This window comes from Bombina bombina, chromosome 5 (genome assembly GCF_027579735.1).
Source record: "Bombina bombina isolate aBomBom1 chromosome 5, aBomBom1.pri, whole genome shotgun sequence".
Classification (NCBI taxonomy): domain Eukaryota; kingdom Metazoa; phylum Chordata; class Amphibia; order Anura; family Bombinatoridae; genus Bombina; species Bombina bombina.
Window position 1 is genome coordinate 502,401,997 of NC_069503.1, and position 18,592 is coordinate 502,420,588.

The following is an 18,592-nucleotide window of genomic DNA, read 5'->3' on the forward strand; positions in this document are numbered from 1 at the left end:
CGCCGCATCAGATAAACCCCTCATTGTAGCTTCAGTTGCCGCCCCTATACGGAAGGAATGGGTCCCAAAATCCCCAGAATTGAAACCCAAATGACTCAATGATTTATGAAGAACAGCCCTGAACTGAAATTGCAACAAAAGCCTACCATCCTGGTGGACTAACAACAAACCCCCCCATCACAGGCCGAACACCCAAATACAACTGCAAACAAAGCCATGGACAAACCTCTGAACCGCTGGGAAAAAGGACAACTGTCCTACCCTTTCCCAACTGATGCGTTTTACTCCTCCTTAAAAATATTTCAACCCTGGAATCAAACAATGACACCTCTGCAAAATTCAAACCACCCATGGAAGTCAAATTTTTGCTAACCAACTCCGAAATTCGGAACGCCCCGAAAAAGGCTAAAACAAAAGCCAGACGGAACAAACAGATCTCAAAATCCGATAAACATATTACCTCTAAAATACTATACATACTTCTCAGCAGCAAAAAAGTAATCGGGGCCTTCGATCAGGAGGGGACCCTACCGAACCCTTCTTCAAACCCTTCAGAACTTACCATACACAAAAGCCTTTCGTTAAATCTTGCACACCTAACAGCTTGAAACAGAAGGCTAAAGCCGCCAGAAGCCTATCCATCGTGGAAGGTGTCAAATTTTGGGACCCCCATTCCCACATCCATTCCAACAACAAACCAGTAAGATCAAATTCCCCTCATGTATTCCTTTTGCATACAACCTGGATTCCCACCACACTCTAAAATAAGCTGCCCAAGTACCTGGAGCCAGAGAAGCTTTCACCAGTCCAGCCAATCCTCCTCCCCAAGCCGCCACAAATAACTTGGGCACGGGCAACCGTTCACGTCTGCATGAGGTGCCAATTCCCGGAACCGCTGCCACTAAAAGCGAGAGAGGGAGTCGGCTATAGAATTATAAACACCAGGAATATGTTTAGCCTTAATGCAAACATTCATCCTCAAACATTTCAGAACAAGCAGACGCAACAATCTCAATACAGGCAAGGACGAAGCCGTCAATGTATTCAGAGCATACACAACTCCCATATTATCCGCCGAAAACACCACCGACTGATTACACAAGTCAGTCTCCCATACAAACAGGGCAACCACAATCGGGAACAACTCCAAGAAAACCAACGGCTAGATTTGGAGTTTTGCGTTAGAAGGGGTGCGTTAGCTACGCATGCTTTTTTCCCCCCGCACCTTTTAAATACCGCTGGTATTTAGAGTTCACAGAATGGCTGCGTTAGGCTCCAAAAAGGGAGCGTAGAGCATAATTTACCGCCACTGCAACGCTAAATACCAGCGGTGCTTACGGACGCGGCCAGCTTCAAAAACGTGCTCGTGCACGATTCCCCCATAGGAAACAATGGGGCCATTTGAGCTGAAAAAAAACCTAACACCTGCAAAAAAGCAGCGTTCAGCTCCTAACGCAGCCCCATTGTTTCCTATGGGAAAACACTTCCTAAGTCTGCACCTAACACCGTAACATGAACCCCGAGTTTAAACACCCCTAACCTTACACTTATTAACCCCTAATCTGCCACCCCCGCTATCGCTGACCCCTGCATTATACTATTAACCCCTAATCTGCCGCTCCGTACACCGCCACAACCTACGTTATCCCTATGTACCCCTAATCTGCTGCCCCTAACACCGCCGACCCCTATATTATATTTATTAACCCCTAATCTGCCGCCCCCAATGTCGCCGCCACCTACCTACAATTATTAACCCCTAATCTGCCGACCGGACCTCACCGCTACTATAATAACTGTATTAACCCCTAATCCGCCTCAATAACCCTATAATAAATAGTATTAACCCCTAATCTGCCCTCCCTAACATCGCCGACACCTAACTACAAGTATTAACCCCTAATCTGCCGACTGGACCTCGCCGCTACTCTAATAACTGTATTAACCCCTAAAGCTAAGTCTAACCCTAACACTAACACCCCCCTAAGTTAAATATAATTTAAATCTAACGAAATAAATTATTTCTTATTAAATAAATTATTCCTATTTAAAGCTAAATACTTACCTGTAAAATAAACCCTAATATAGCTACAATATAACGAATAATTATATTGTAGCTATTTTAGCATTTATATTTATTTTACAGGCAACTTTGTATTTATTTTAACCAGGTACAATAGTTATTAAATAGTTAATAACTATTTAATAGCTACCTAGTTAAAATAATTACAAAATTACCTGTAAAAAAAATCCTAACCTAAGTTACAATTAAACCTAACACTACACTATCAATAAATTAATTAAATAAAATACCTACAATTATCTACAATTAAACCTAACACTACACTATCAATAAATTAAATAAATAAAATACCTACAAATAAATACAATTAAATAAACTAACTAAAGTACAAAAAATAAAAAAAGAACTGTTACAAAAAATAAAAAAATAATTTACAAACATTATAAAAATATTACAACAATTGTAAGCTAATTACACCTACTCTAAGCCCCCTAATAAAATAACAAAGCCCCCCAAAATAAAAAAAATGCCCTACCCTATTCTAAAATAAAAATTGAAAAGCTCTTTTACCTTACCAGCCCTTAAAAGGGCCTTTTGCGGGGCATGCCCCAAAGAAAACAGCTCTTTTGCCTGTAAAAAAAAACATACAATACCCCCCCCCAACATTACAACCCACCACCCACATACCCCTAATCTAACCCAAACCCCCCTTAAATAAACCTAACACTAAGCCCCTGAAGATCTCCCTACCTTATCTTCACCACGCCGGGTATCACCGATCCGTCCACAAGAGGCTCCGAAGTCTTCATCCAAGCCCAAGCGGGGGCTGAAGAGATCCATCATCTGGCTGAAGAGGTCCATCATCCGGCTGAAGTCTTGATCCAAGCGACGGCTGAAGAGATCCATCATCCGGCTAAAGTCTTGATCCAAGCGGGGGATGAAGAGATCCATCATCCGGCTGAAGTCTACTATCAAGCGGCATCTTCAATCTTCTTTCTTCCGGATCCATCTTCATCCCGCCGACGCGGAACATCCATCCTGGCCGACGACTTCCCAGCCAATCAGATTGAGCTCGCATTCTATTGGCTGTTCCGATCAGCCAATAGAATGCAAGCTCAATCTGATTGGCTGATCCGATCAGCCAATCGGATTGAACTTGAATCTGATTGGCTGATTCCATCAGCCAATCAGATTTTTCCTACCTTAATTCCGATTGGTTGATAGAATCCTATCAGCCAATCGGAATTCGAGGGACGCCATCTTGGATGACGTCCCTTAAAGGAACCGTCATTCGTCGGGAAGTCGTCGGCCAGGATGGATGTTCCGTGTCGGCGGGATGAAGATGGATCCGGAAGAAAGAAGATTGAAGATGCCGCTTGATAGAAGACTTCAGCCGGATGATGGATCTCTTCAGCCCCCGCTTGGATCAAGACTTCAGCCGGATGATGGATCTCTTCAGCCCCCGCTTGGATCAAGACTTCAGCCGGATGATGGATCTCTTCAGCCCCCGCTTGGATCAAGACTTCAGCCGGATGATGGATCTCTTCAGCCCCCGCTTGGATCAAGACTTCAGCCGGATGATGGACCTCTTCAGCCCGATGATGGACCTCTTCAGCCCCCGCTTGGGCTTGGATGAAGACTTCGGAGCCTCTTGTGGACGGATCGGTGATACACGGCGTGGTGAAGACAAGGTAGGGAGATCTTCAGGGGCTTAGTGTTAGGTTTATTTAAGGGGGGTTTGGGTTAGATTAGGGGTATGTGGGTGGTGGGTTGTAATGTTGGGGGGGTATTGTATGTTTTTTTTTACAGGCAAAAGAGCTGTTTTCTTTGGGGCATGCCCCGCAAAAGGCCCTTTTAAGGGCTGGTATGGTAAAAGGGCTTTTCAATTTTTATTTTAGAATAGGGTAGGGCATTTTTTTATTTTGGGGGGCTTTGTTATTTTATTAGGGGGCTTAGAGTAGGTGTAATTAGCTTACAATTGTTGTAATATTTTTATAATGTTTGTAAATTATTTTTTTATTTTTTGTAACAGTTCTTTTTTTATTTTTTGTACTTTAGTTAGTTTATTTAATTGTATTTATTTGTAGGTATTTTATTTAATTAATTTATTGATAGTGTAGTGTTAGGTTTAATTGTAGATAATTGTAGGTATTTTATTTAATTAATTTATTGATAGTGTAGTGTTAGGTTTAATTGTAACTTAGGTTAGGATTTTTTTTACAGGTAATTTTGTAATTATTTTAACTAGGTAGCTATTAAATAGTTATTAACTATTTAATAGCTATTGTACCTGGTTAAAATCAATACAAAGTTGCCTGTAAAATAAATATAAATCCTAAAATAGCTACAATATAATTATTCGTTATATTGTAGCTATATTAGGGTTTATTTTACAGGTAAGTATTTAGCTTTAAATAGGAATAATTTATTTAATAAGAAATAATTTATTTTGTTAGATTTAAATTATATTTAATTTAGGGGGGTGTTAGTGTTAGGGTTAGACTTAGCTTTAGGGGTTAATACAGTTATTAGAGTAGCGGTGAGGTCCGGTCGGCAGATTAGGGGTTAATACTTGTAGTTAGGTGTCGGCGATGTTAGGGAGGGCAGATTAGGGGTTAATACTATTTATTAAAGGGTTTTTGAGGCGGGAGTGAGGCGGATTAGGGGTTAATACATTTATTATAGTAGCAGTGAGGTCCGGTCGGCAGATTAGGGGTTAATAATTGTAGTTAGGTGGCGGCGACGTTGGGGGCGGCAGATTAGGGGTTAATAAATATAATATAGGGGTCGGTGGTGTTAGGGGCAGCAGATTAGGGGTACATAGGGATAATGTAGGTTGCGGCGGTGTGCGGTCGGCAGATTAGGGGTTAAAATTTTTTATTAGAGTGGCGGCAATGTGGGGGGGCCTCGGTTTAGGGGTACATAGGTAGTTTATGGGTGTTAGTGTACTTTAGAGCACAGTAGTTAAGAGCTTTATGAACCGGCGTTAGCCCAGAAAGCTCTTAACTCCTGGCTTTTCTCTGCGGCTTTAGTTTTGTCGTTAGATTTCTAACGCTCACTTCAGCCAAGACTCTAAATACCGGCGTTAGAAAGATCCCATTGAAAAGATAGGATACGCAAATGGCGTAGGGGGATCTGCGGTATGGAAAAGTCGCGGCTGGAAAGTGAGCCCCTTACCTACACGACTCTAAATACCAGCGGTAGCCCCTAACGCTGGTTTTGACGGCTAACGCAAAACTCTAAATCTAGGTGAGAGTTTTTTACCAAACCCAGCGCAGACCAATCAGCCGGCCATTCAGCAGCACACCAATGGCCCATAAAATATGCACCAAAACCACAACCACCAGCTGCATCAGTCACCAGCCCCAACTCCTCATTAGACACCCTAACGGCCTGAATCAACGCTGAGCCATTAAAACCCAACAAAAAACGCCTCCAAACCCTTAAGTCATCCTTTAGCTCCCTGGATAGCCGCACAAAATGGTGCGGTTTCACAATACCCGCCGTAGCCAATGATAACCTCCTGCAAAAAACCCTCCCAATCGGGATGATTCTGCACGCAAAGTTAAACTTGCCCACCAAAGATTGGAGCTCACAGAGGGTAACCTTTTTAGCCAACAAAGAGCGTTCAATAACATCCAGCAGGTCCAAAACCTTGTCACTGGGAAGCCTGCATTCCATGCTAACCGAATCAATTGTAATGCCCAAAAATTCTAGTGATGTAACATGCCCTTCGGATTTTTCAAGTGCAATGGGCACACCAAAATCAGATGCGACCTGATAGCAAACATCCCTTAAACGCTTACAATTCCCCGAACCTGCCGGACCCGTTCCGCGACAACCCATTCAAGGAATGTACTAAATTGCTCAAAGAACGAACACGAAATAGAGCAGCCCATGGGCAAGCACAGGTCAACATAGTAAGAGCCCTCCACACAACAACCCAACAAATGGTGCGAAGTCGGGTGCACAGACAACAGCCTAAAAGCCGATTCAATGTCAATTTTTGCTAACAAGGCCGAAGGATCAGCCTCCCTCACCAAGCTAACTGCCTGATCAAAAGACGCATATTTGACAGATGACAATTCTGGCGGGATACCATTATTAACTGATCCCCCTTTAGGGAAAGATAAATGATGGATTAGCCTGAACTTTCCAGGCTCCCTCTTTGGAACCACTCCAAGCGGTGATATTCTCAAATCTGCAATAGCGGTGGACAATCAAAAGGACCAGTCATGCGCCCCAACGACACCTCCTTCTGTAGTTTGTCAAGGACTACCCCAGGTCATAAGCGAGCTGACTTCAAATTACCCCGAGACACCTGACTACCCCCTTGTGACGGGATCACAAAACCAAACTGAAAACCATGGTACAATAAAGCCGCCCTCTCCCGACAACCCTGCCGCCTAGCATAAAGAGCGATCCAAGGCTCCATCGCGTCGAGCCTCACCAGAGTCACCCCCTTTTTCAGACGTATCTCCGACTCCCCCTGTCTTACCTTTACGGAAACACTTTGCATAGGGGTGGAAGCCCCCACACCCAGAGCATTTGTGTTTAAACTTGCCCGCGGAACCCCACTTATAACATTTTTCATTAAATGCAAAGCAGTACCCCTTCTTAACCGATGCCAGAGACCCACTAGCGGAGGAGCCACCGGCTCCTGACCGAAAGGACTGCGAAGCTCTCAAAGGTGTCATTATTTTGAGCCATAACCCTATCTCACGGTCATCCCATTTCATATCTGGTTTAACCGACAACCATTGCCTAAACTGTTCATCATATGACCACCAGGCCATCCCCCCATACGTCCGCTGAGCGGCCGCGATCTCATCCATGCAACAAAACAAGGCACAACCTTGATCCGGAAACCTACCGGAAAACACACTTGTATATATTACAAAGGCATGGAACCAATTAGTAAACGTTTTAGGTAACTTCCTATAACGTTTTTTCCTTTCCTCTTCCTCCTTCTTGGCCACGTCCTTTTTAGAATCCTCAGGGATCTCAAAAGATTGTACAAGTGGAAGAAGGGAGAACAATTCAATAAATTCCCTCTTATATATTTTTTCTTTTATCTCTGAAGTCAAATGCATCCCCAAAGGTCCAATGGAGCAGAGGCAAGATCGGGACATCGCCGTGTCAGCCACCCTCAGCTCTGCCCCATCAAACGGCTTAGGGCCGACACTAGGGGAAACCCCTGATGGCCCAGAACTCTGAACCACTAAAGGGACATCACCATCCTTGACCACTTGAACCGCATCAGCGCGGACCTCAACCCTCCCCAACACCGGAACACCCGCCGTCCCGACCACCGGAACCCACGCCTTCTCCATTGAGGCACCATGAGCGCGCACAACTCCTTCCAACTTCGACAACAACTCCTTCAAACCAGCAACTACCCTACCAGCCACAGAATCCCTTTCACTCACTACAACATCCCTCCCCGTCACATTTATCAGCCCTGTCTCACCTGTTGAAGTGTCCTCCAACTGCTGACCACCTGGTGTACCATCGACTGACGCCTGGAGCCCGCCTATGCATTGCTCCGTTCTCCTTTGTACACCATCCCGAATTGCCCACGCTGGTCCGGCTGCCGTGGTTGTTCCTGAAAAACAGCAGCACGTGAACACATATCTAGGGGAAGAAAACCTTTGCCCCCCGTCCCCCTAGGTGCAGGCTGGTACCCCTAGCTGTAGGCACCCCTTTACCTCTCTTAGGTGCTCCACCACCGTCACCACCTGACCAGGCAGCTTCTGCCACCGGCCGTCGCCTAGATCTACCCCTATTGACACCAACATGGCCCACCGTCCTACTCGGCTATCTGTCACCCCCCCCCTACCACCCCGAGTGGCCGCCGTATATAAACTGGCCCCACTCTGTTCCCTGGTCATCTCCACCACCCTGGCCGTACCACCCCATCTCACCTTGTTACCTCCAACCGACCAAGCTTCTTGTTGCACACTGTCATCAGGCTCCAAACGAATAGAATCCATCCAGGAGCCGTGCAGGCCAAATAAATCCTCCTCAAGGCCGTCAAGAGTGTCTTCCCCCACAGATGGACCTGGCTGAGGCCCAGGCCATTGCCCAGCGGGACTAGCTTCTGCAAAAGAAACACCCACATGTGAGTCACCCACAGTATCAGTCCCCACCACCCTGAAAGCAAACGAAACCCCTGGAGGCTTACCCTCTGAAAAGGACTTAACTCCTGACCCCCCAAAATGGCTAACTGACTTACCAATAGCCCCAGGAGAGGGGGGTACACACTCCTCATCAGATGAATTTAAAAACAACCCAACTGCCCCAGGATCCAATTCAAACTCCTCCCCCTCTTCCCCGGACCCATATTCCAAATCAACAGGGAACCCCTGAGACCTAACAACTGTATCAGGCCCCCCTTGCTGGAATGACCTACCGCAAGGGGCCTGGGCTGTACCATGCCCTGAACAGGTTGCTCAATCCCCCCCCCTGTCAGCACTAACAACCGGAGCCTGCGTAGGGGCCCATAAACCTTCCCCCTCACTATCACTATCTAACACCACCCCCCCAAAGGAAAAAAGAGGCCCACTTGGACCGGCAAGGCCAACATCACCAGCCCTCTGTACCCCATCCGGATCAGACCCCTCCAGGCTGTGGGCCACCAAAACAGTACCTCTATTAGGCTCAGTGGCCAGACCTGTAACGGCCCTCTGCTCCGGATCACTGCAACTCCTCCCCACTGATGACGTCACTGCTGCGGGCCTCGCCGAAGTTGAAGCCCCGTCCACCGCCTCCAGATCAGCCGACCTCCTCACTGCACTGGAACCGGACTTCCTTCCACCAGCAGACCTCTGGCTCACTTCAGGACTGAGCCTTGATGGAGGCCTGGAACGCCTCAACGACTTCTTCCTGGGAACTGGCTGCACCATAACCGGATCAGACACCGGAGCTCCCAGCAATGACTGGACCTGAGACTCCAGCCAGGTAGGTCCTTTCAGCTCTGCAGCCTCCCGGAGCCTCTTCAACAAATCCTCCACGGCAACCATGACGCAGGCTGAGCGGGAAAGCAATGCAGCTAGAGATGCTTCTTCCAATCTTTCTAATAAACACTGCTGGCTTTCCCGCTCAGTCCTAAACTATATAACCTCCCCCCAGCTCTGCCTCCAGCTCCTCCTATCCAGCACCCAGGCCTCTATTTAGGTTGCTTGAGGTTTGCGTCACTGTCCTTGTTATCATCATAAAAAAAACACATAAAAATAAGGCCCAGTTAAACTCAACTCTCCCTTATTGTCAGCATAATTCTTCATTATATGCAGAAATATTGGTGTCCCACTAGCACAAACAGTATATTGCAATATATAAAATGTTTTAGTGCTCCACACTGGATTTGTATTTTTTTAAAATAAAATGTGCATTACCTTAAAGGGACATTGTACACAAGATTTTTCTTTGCATAAATGTTTAGTAAATGATCCATTTATATAGCCCATCTGGGAGTGTTTTTGTAAAAATGTATAGTTTTGCTTATTTTTCAATAACATTGTGCTGATTTTCAGACTCCTAACCAAGCCCCGATGTTTTAGATGTATACTGATGTCTACAGACTGCTGGTTGTGTAATGGGTCTTTTCATATGCAGGAGAGGGTGGTGCCTGCCTGTTCCTGCTTTCCCAGAACCTTTAATTTTACACCCAGTTGTTTGATTCTGCTTTTTATCATATTCACGTATTCTGATATATATATTCACTTATTGTGGCTTGCTAATTTTAAGGGAGACATCCCTGAAGTTTTATATTGGCATGAATGCAGTGTGTATGATTTAATTAGTATCATTAAAGTTTATATATTTTTGACTTTTTACATACTGTGCATCTCTCCTTATTTATATCCATGCTTGATGAGCGCTGCCTCTTCTGTTGTCTGCATTTATATGTATTTTTCCAGAGGGGATTAACTGAGTAGCAGCATGATTTTCTGTCTCCTTAGGCGCTCCTATGCTTCTTATTCACATTAACCCTTTTATTGGGGGACCCAGCCAAGCCTCATCAACAGAGCTAAACTGGGAGCTTCTAAGTAAGTTTTTAAAAGGTTTTATACTGGATTTTGATATCAGTATATGTGCATATTCTTATTTATAGTAGTGTCTATTACATGCAGTTATATGAAAATTGGTGTATACTGTCACTTTAAATTGTTTTTCTCCCATTTTTCATCTTTAAAATGGTGGGTGCGGGGCTTGGAATGGGCGGAGTTGTTGTGAACGGGGTTGGGGCGGGGTTGGGGGCGGGGGCAGACAGGGGGCCCCATTTTGTCATCTTGCCTTGGGCCCCACAATGGCTATGGCCGGCCCTGGTATGTAATGTGTTTATGCATGCTCATGTAATGTGTGTGTATGAGTGTAGTGTGTACAGTGTGTGTCTGTGTTTAATGTACATGTGCATATGTGTTTAACGTGCATGTAGTGTGTTTATGCTACAGGACACCCCTCTAGGTACTCATATACAATACAGACCCAACATTTGAGGTTGCAACTCTCACAAATGTCTATTGCTAAATCACTACAAGTACCATAGAAAATAAATGAGGTATTCTTTTTAATTAAACACTTTCCTCACATAGTTTAAACAAAAACAAAAATCTAAATAAAACTACCCACATGAACTTGGCTTTCTTAGCCTATCTTGTTATTCTGTGTTTTTTTTGTTTTGTTTACCTACACAGGGCCAGATTACGAGTGGTGCAAGAGATATTGGGTTTATCGCGACTGCTTGTGCGTAACGGGTGTAGTGCTCGTATTACAAGTTGAAAGTAAATGTGATTGCTTGAGCACGATTGAATTTAACACAAGTCGGGATAGTGCGACCTCAGAGCTCTGGTTTCAGAAAATAAAAAAGTGTCAAAAAACACATAAAAAAAATAAATATATATATATATATATATATATATTATATATATATATATATATATATATATATATATATATATATATATACAGTATCTCACAAAAGTGAGTACACCCCTCACATTTTTGTAAATATTTTATTATATATTTTCATGTGACAACACTGAAGAAATTACACTTTGCTACAATGTAAGTAGTGAGTGTACAGCCTGTATAACAGTGTAAATTTGCTGTCCCCTCAAAATAACTCAACACACAGCCATTAATATCTAAACCGTTGGCAACAAAAGTGAGTACACCCCTAAGTGGAAATGTCCATATTGGGCCCAATTAGCCATTTTCCCTCCCCGAGTCCCCAGTGTCATGTGATTCGTTAGTGTTACAAGGTCTCAGGTGTGAAGCAGGTGTGTTAAATTTGGTGTTATCGCTCTCACACTCTCTCATACTGGTCACTGGAAGTTCAACATGGCACCTCATGGCAAAGAACTCTCTGAGGATCTGAAAAAAAGAATTGTTGTTCTACATAAAGATGGTCTAGGCTATAAGAAGATGCCCAAGAACCCTGAAACTGAGCTGCAGCATGGTGGGCAAGACCATACAGTGGTTTCACAGGACAGGTTCCACTCAGAACAGGCCTCACCATGGTTAACCAAAGAAGTTGAGTGCACATGCTCAACATCATATCCAGAGGTTGTCTTTGGGAAATAGACTTGTGAGTGCTGCCAGCATTGCTGCAGAGGTTGAAGGGATGGGGGGTCAACCTGTCAGTGCTCAGACCATACGCCGCACACTGCATCAAGTTGGTCTGCATGGCTGTCATCCCGGAAGCAAGCCTCTTCTAAAGATGATGCACAAGAAAGCCTGCAAACAGTTTGCTGAAGACAAGCAGACTAAGGACATGGATTACTGGAACCATGTCCTGTGGTCCGATGGGACCAAAATAAACTTATTTGGTTCAGATGGTGTAAAGCGTGTGTGGTGGCAACCAGGTAAGGAGTACAAAGACAAGTGTGTCTTGCCTACAGTCAAGCATGGTGGTGGGAGTGTCATGGTCTGGGCCTGCATGAGTGCCGCCGGCACTGGGGAGCTACAGTTCATTGAGGGAACCATGAATGCCAACATATACTGTGACATACTGAAGCAGAGCATAATCCCCTCCCTTCGGAGACTGGGCCGCAGGGCAATATTCCAACATGATAACGACCACAAACACCTCCAAGACGACCACTGCCTTGCTAAAGAAGCTGAGGGTAAAGGCGATGGACTGGCCAAGCATGTCTCCAGACCTAAACCCTATTGAGCATCTGTGGTCCTCCTCAAACGGAAGGTGGGGGAGCACAAGGTCTCTAATATCCACCAGCTCTGTGATGTTGTCATGGAGGAGTGGAAGAGGACTCCAGTGGCAACCTGTGAAGCTCTGGTGAACTCCATGCCCAAGAGGGTTAAGGCAGTGCTGGAAAATAATGGTGGCCACACAAAATATTGACACTTTGGGCCCAATTTGGACATTTCCACTTAGGGGTGTTCTCACTTTTGTTGCCAACAGTTTAGACATTAATGGCTTTACACTCACTACTTTACATTGTAGCAAAGTGTCATTTCTTCAGTGTTGTCCCATGAAAAGATATAATAAAATATTTACAAAAATGTTAGGGGTGTACTCACTTTTGTGAGATACTGTATATATATATATATTGTTTATACTATGTAGAAATATGTTTATATGTGTATACATATGTATTTTATATGTATATATGTTTTTACAGACATATATACACATATAAACACATAAATACATATATAAACATATATATATGTCTAGGGTTAGTACATAAGTCTGTGAACCCTGACTTGTTCCCAGTTTGTTTGATTGAGAGCTGGCATTTGTATAGCTGTATTAGGGACCCAGGTTTTGGAAGAGACCTTGACGTGGTACCTGGGCTTGTCCCATTTGGCCAGATTCGGTAACTAACTCTTCCAGATTTGCTTTTAATCTTAGCTGAGAGCTTGTAAGCGAGTGCTGGACTTTCTCTATGTGTTTTATTAATTTATTTTGTCATTTTCCCTATGGGCCTTGCACCCAGACTTGTTTGGGGTTAACTGCCTGTGACTCTGGAGACAGCACAGCTTCCTGAGAGTGCTATTAGCACCCAGGGCTGAGCATGTTGCAGGGTCATGGGATGTGTATCCAGTCCAGTCTGAGAGTGCAGTCCCCTTCTGTGTTTTGTATATGTCTAGGGTGATTACATAAATCTGTAAACCCTGACTTGTTCCCAGTTTGTTTGATTGAGAGCTGGAATTTGTATGCTGTGATAGGGACCCAGGTGTTGGAAGAGACCTTGATGTGGTTCCTGGGCTTGTCCCATTTGGCCAGATGCGGTAAATAACTCTTCCAGTTTTGCTTTTAATCTTAGCTGAGAGCTTGTAAGCGAGTGCTGGACTTTCTCTATGTTTTTTATTAATTTATTTTGTCATTTTCCCTATGGGCCTTGCACCCAGACTTGTCTGGGGTTAACTGCCTGTGACTCTGGAGACAGCACAGCTTCCTGAGAGTGCTATTAGCACCCAGGGCTGAGCATGTTGCAGGGACATGGGATGTGTATCCAGTCCAGTCTGAGAGTGCAGTCCCCTTCCGTGTTTTGTATATGTCTAGGGTGATTACATAAATCTGTAAACCCTGACTTGTTCCCAGTTTGTTTGGTTGAGAGCTGGAATTTGTATGATGTGATAGGGACCCAGGTGTTGGAAGAGACCTTGATGTGGTACCTGTTTTTTATTAATTTATTTTGTCATTTTCCCTATGGGCCTAGCACCCAGGCTTGTCTGGTTTTAACTGCCTGTGACTCTGAAGACAGCACAGCTTCCTGAGAGTGCTATTAGCACCCAGGGCTGAGCATTTTGCAGGGTCATGGGATGTATACCCAGTCCAGTCTGAGAGTGCAGTCCCGTTCCGTGTTTTGTATATGTCTAGGGTGATTACATAAGTCTGGGAACCCTTACTTGTTACCAGTATGTTTGATTGAGAGCTTGCATTTGTATAGCTGTATTAGGGACCCAGGTTTTGGAAGAGACCTTCGGACTCTCCAGTTTTGCTTTTAATCTTAGCTGAGAGCTTGTAAGCGATGCTGGACTTTCTCTGTGTGTTGTATTCATTTATTTTGTAATTTTCCCTATGGGCCTTGCACCCAGACTTGTCTGGGGTTAACTGCCTGTGTCTCTGGAGACAGCACAGCTTCCTGAGAGTGCTATTAGCACCCAGGGCTGAGCATGTTGCAGGGTCATGAGATGTGTACCCAGTCCAGTCTAAGAGTTCAGTCCCCTTCCGTGTTTTGTTTATGTCTAGGGTGATTACATAAGTCTGTAAACCCTGACTTGTTCCCAGTTTGTTTGATTGAGAGCTGGAATTTGTATGGCTGTATTAGGAACCAAGGTTTTGGAAGAGACCTTGACGTGGTACCTGGGCTTGTCCCATTTGGCCAGAATCCCAGAGATAGGCACCGACCAGGGCTGTGGCGGACATTTTCCAAAGTACAGACCTTAGTAAAGGACACCAAGGTACATTTCAAATTAGAAACATAATAAACACTCACTTTACCGAGAGGGTAGTGGATGCATGGTGGAATGGCCATCCAGCAGATATGGTAAAGACAGTGAAGGAGTTTAAATATGCATGGGATAGGCATAAGGCTATGCTAGATATAAGATAAGGCCAGGAACTAATGAAAGTATTCAGAAAATTGGGCAGACTAGATGGACCGAATGGTTCCTATCTGCTGACACATTCTATGTTTCTATAAGTCAGGAGAGCGGCATTACAGACACCAATTAACTAGTCAGGGCAGTTTATTTATAATCCCTTCCTCACTGGATACCCCGCCCCCTGCAGCATAGCAATGTTCCATACAGCATGGGCAGCACTTTTCATGTACTCCCATCAGCATGCATAAATAAAATATGTATCTGTGGTGAAGCAGGACTGAATTCCACCTGAGTACAAGCAGGACAGAATTTTTACTAGTTCTCCTAGATCTATTCCCTGCAGAGAGCCTGTTTTAACCCTTCACTCTACCCTGGGTGGTCTCAGCATGCAGACCCCCTGGCTGCTAACATATTCACTGGGGGTCCCAGTGCAAACAGAACAGCTGGCACTTTAAATTGGCTGCTCTGACTCCAATCCTTCTCAGATGGTATCATGTGTCCCAGCAGCAGGAGCCTCCAGGAGTCTGGGATTGGGGGGAGTCTGGGACCCCTGTTTAAATAGAATCCTGGAGGCTTCTGCTGCTGGGACACAGAATACTGTCTGAGAATGATTGGAGACAGAGCCGTTAGTTTAAAGAGGCTGCTGGGGGGCTCTGCAACTCCTGACCAAACCCACCCACCTGTTTCGCCTGAACGGCTTTCTTAAAGGGATTACGTGCGCCACTAGACCTACTTAACCATAAATGCCCAATACCTCTGTAACATTTACACTTTCATTTAGTTGGCCAGGTACATCAGTTAGCGATTTACTATTTTCCAACTTGACTTGACACAGATGATCTACTTTGGAGACAGAGCCGCCAGTTTAAAGAGGCTGTTGGGGGGGCTCTGCAACTCCTGACCAAACCCACCCACCTTGATGTTAATCGAATGATCATCATGGTCGGTTACTTACTTGATTAGGTAAGGTTTTTCAGAGTAGACAGCGGTCTTCTACACACAGACACCAGCACCAATGCTGCCACACAGATCAAGGAATGAGGGCGGGTCATGACTCATGGGTAGTTGACACAGGCTCCAACAGAGGCAGCTTGCTTTGTCCCTCTCTTTCACTCACTTTTTCGCTACTGAGTGGCATCACACCGGCACGGCCCCAATCCTGTGAAATGTGGTGCCGCTTGCGTCAAGGAGAAGTGTCAGGACCAGCATTCATCTGTCCTACCCCTCCCTCCCCGCCACAAACTGTGTGGTGGACAATGCAAGGGCCAGTCACGGACACCAGTGTCCGTGTACGGACACCTTACCTATTCCTGGGCCAGATGCAGTAACTAACTCTTCCAGTTTTGCTTTTAATCTTAGCTGAGAGCTTTCAAGCGAGTGCTGGACTTTCTCTGTGTGTTGTATTCATTTATTTTGTAATTTTCCTTACGGGCCTTGCACCCAGGCTTGTCTGGTGTTAACTGCATGTGACTCTGGAGACAGCACAGCTTCCTGAGAGTGCTATTAGCACCCAGGGCTGAGCATGTTGCAGGGTCATGGGATGTGTACCCAGTCCAGTCTGAGAGTGCAGTCCCTGTCCGTGTTTTCTGTATATATATATATATATATATATATATATATATATATATATATATATATATATATATATATAAATAAAATTAACAAGACATTCCTAAGATATATAGAACAAAACTAGTGCCTAAGTGAAGATGGATGCATAGGATGCAGGCAGCATTGGTAGCGTGAGTAAATAACGGTCTGTGAGTATCAGCCCAGGGAAGCATTAACTTTGTGAGTACTTAGCATCCAATGAATTTAAGTCTCTGTATAGTTTTAACTTGGATTGTGCTTTCTACTAATAAATGGTAGTGTTATGTTACTAACTGTACGTGTTCCCAGATCACAGAGTTAATTTATACAAGGAACTTTATTCCATGTAACCTTTGAAGATGTGTATCGCTATAGTAAAGGGGAATTTATATCCTTGAATTGGCGCAAGTGTTATTGCTGATAAGAATAGGATCAGATACACTTCCTAATTGGATTACTAAAAGGGAGCTCCCAGTATTAATGGCCATGGACATTGACTCTTCAGGGACGTTTTTGTATATAAACATTTGATAAATGGATGGTTTTCAATAACATTGATCACTTTGCTGGTCAATAAATGTTATTTGTGATGCGGTTCTATTGCCCTGTGTGTGTTTATCAGTAGACTGATTTATTATTATATCCATTGAATGGTTTGTGCCAGATAGGGTTTGCTGGGTCCTAAGAAGGTAGGGTTAATACCTTCTATCTTGTTAATGTTATTAATATTAGGTGTTCAGATCCCTGTGCACCATTTGCTTGTTAGGTGCTTTTATAAACAAGTAAATGTAAACTGACGTTTAGATACTTTCTAGTGCCAGTTATTTGTTTAATATATATATATATATATATATATATATATAAACTTACATATAAACACACACACATTGCTATTCTCACTGCCTCTGTATCTCTCCCTTTCTCTCTCTCTCTCTCTCTCTCACTCTCTCTCTCTCTCTTTCTCTCTCTCTCTCTATATATATATATATATATATACAGTATATATATATATATATATATATATATATATATAGATCGATAGATGATAGATAGATTTTATATATATATATATATATATATATATATATATATATATATATATATATATACACACACACATTTACACTTTCATTTAGTTGGCCAGGTACATCAGTTAGCCATTTACTACTTTCCAACTTGACTTGACACAGATGATCTACATTGGACCACACATTTAGCTGCAAATTAAAGTTTCTCAAATTACATTTATTGCCTGTTAATCAAGAACGAAAAGCTTACATCTGAAACCTCAAGAATGTTTAATAACAATGAATTATTATAATAAACTACTTCATAAACAACAAAATGATCTAAAATAAAATGTGAAGTTCAAGTATAAATTTAAATGGGAAAAAAAAAGAATTCTTATATTTTATAAACATTTATCATATAACTTCTAATTGACATTTTATAGTATTTACAATATGGCTTGACGTATAAAAGTGAATACTGGGATTCTGTATTTTCAATTATATCTCTAAACCTAACCAACGATTTTAAAACACTGTAGATTTCAAGTAAACACTTCTGAGTTTAAAAATATATATTTGTATTTAGTTTTAGACTTTAATTTGGTCACTTATTAAATATAAAGAGATTTATTAGAAATTAGAGCCACATCTGCACCTGTACATAATTTGCACATTAAGATGCGACTATTTATCATAGCTAAATATATTTTTTTGTGCAGATGTACACACACTTAAAGTAATGGGAAATGCAAAGACACCCATTTTGACACCTTCTTTTACCTTTTTATGCACTTTGACAAGTGTGTGGTACGGCCAATGTCAGAGGTACCACAAGCACTATCTATTTCTCCCACACCTGCTTTTGCCTGGCATGTGCAGTTAGATTGTCATTGGATCCAGGCAGCAGTGCAGGAGCGAGCTGCTGTAGAAAAACACAGGGCATGTGTGGTGCCTCTTTTATTGGCAGCACCACACGCTTGTCAAAGTGCATAAATAAAAGGAAATGCCAGGGAGGAGGCCAGATGGATGGATTAACATAATGTAAGTTTTTATTAATTAAAATATTTTTTTGGAAATACCACTATGCTTAATATATTTATATTAAAGGGGGGAAATGCCACTATGCTTAATATATTTATATTAAAGGGAAAGTCTAGTGAAAATTAAACGTTTATGATTAAACAACTTTCCAATCGGATTTGCTTTGTTCTCTTTGGAATTCTTTGTTGAAAGCTAAACATAGATAGGCTCATATGCTAATTACTATGCCATTGAAGTCCGCCTCTTATCTCAGTGCATTTTGACATTTTTGTTACAGCTAGACAGCGCTAGTTCATGTGTGCCATATAGATAGCATTATGCTCACTTCAGTAGAGTTATTTATGAGTCAGCA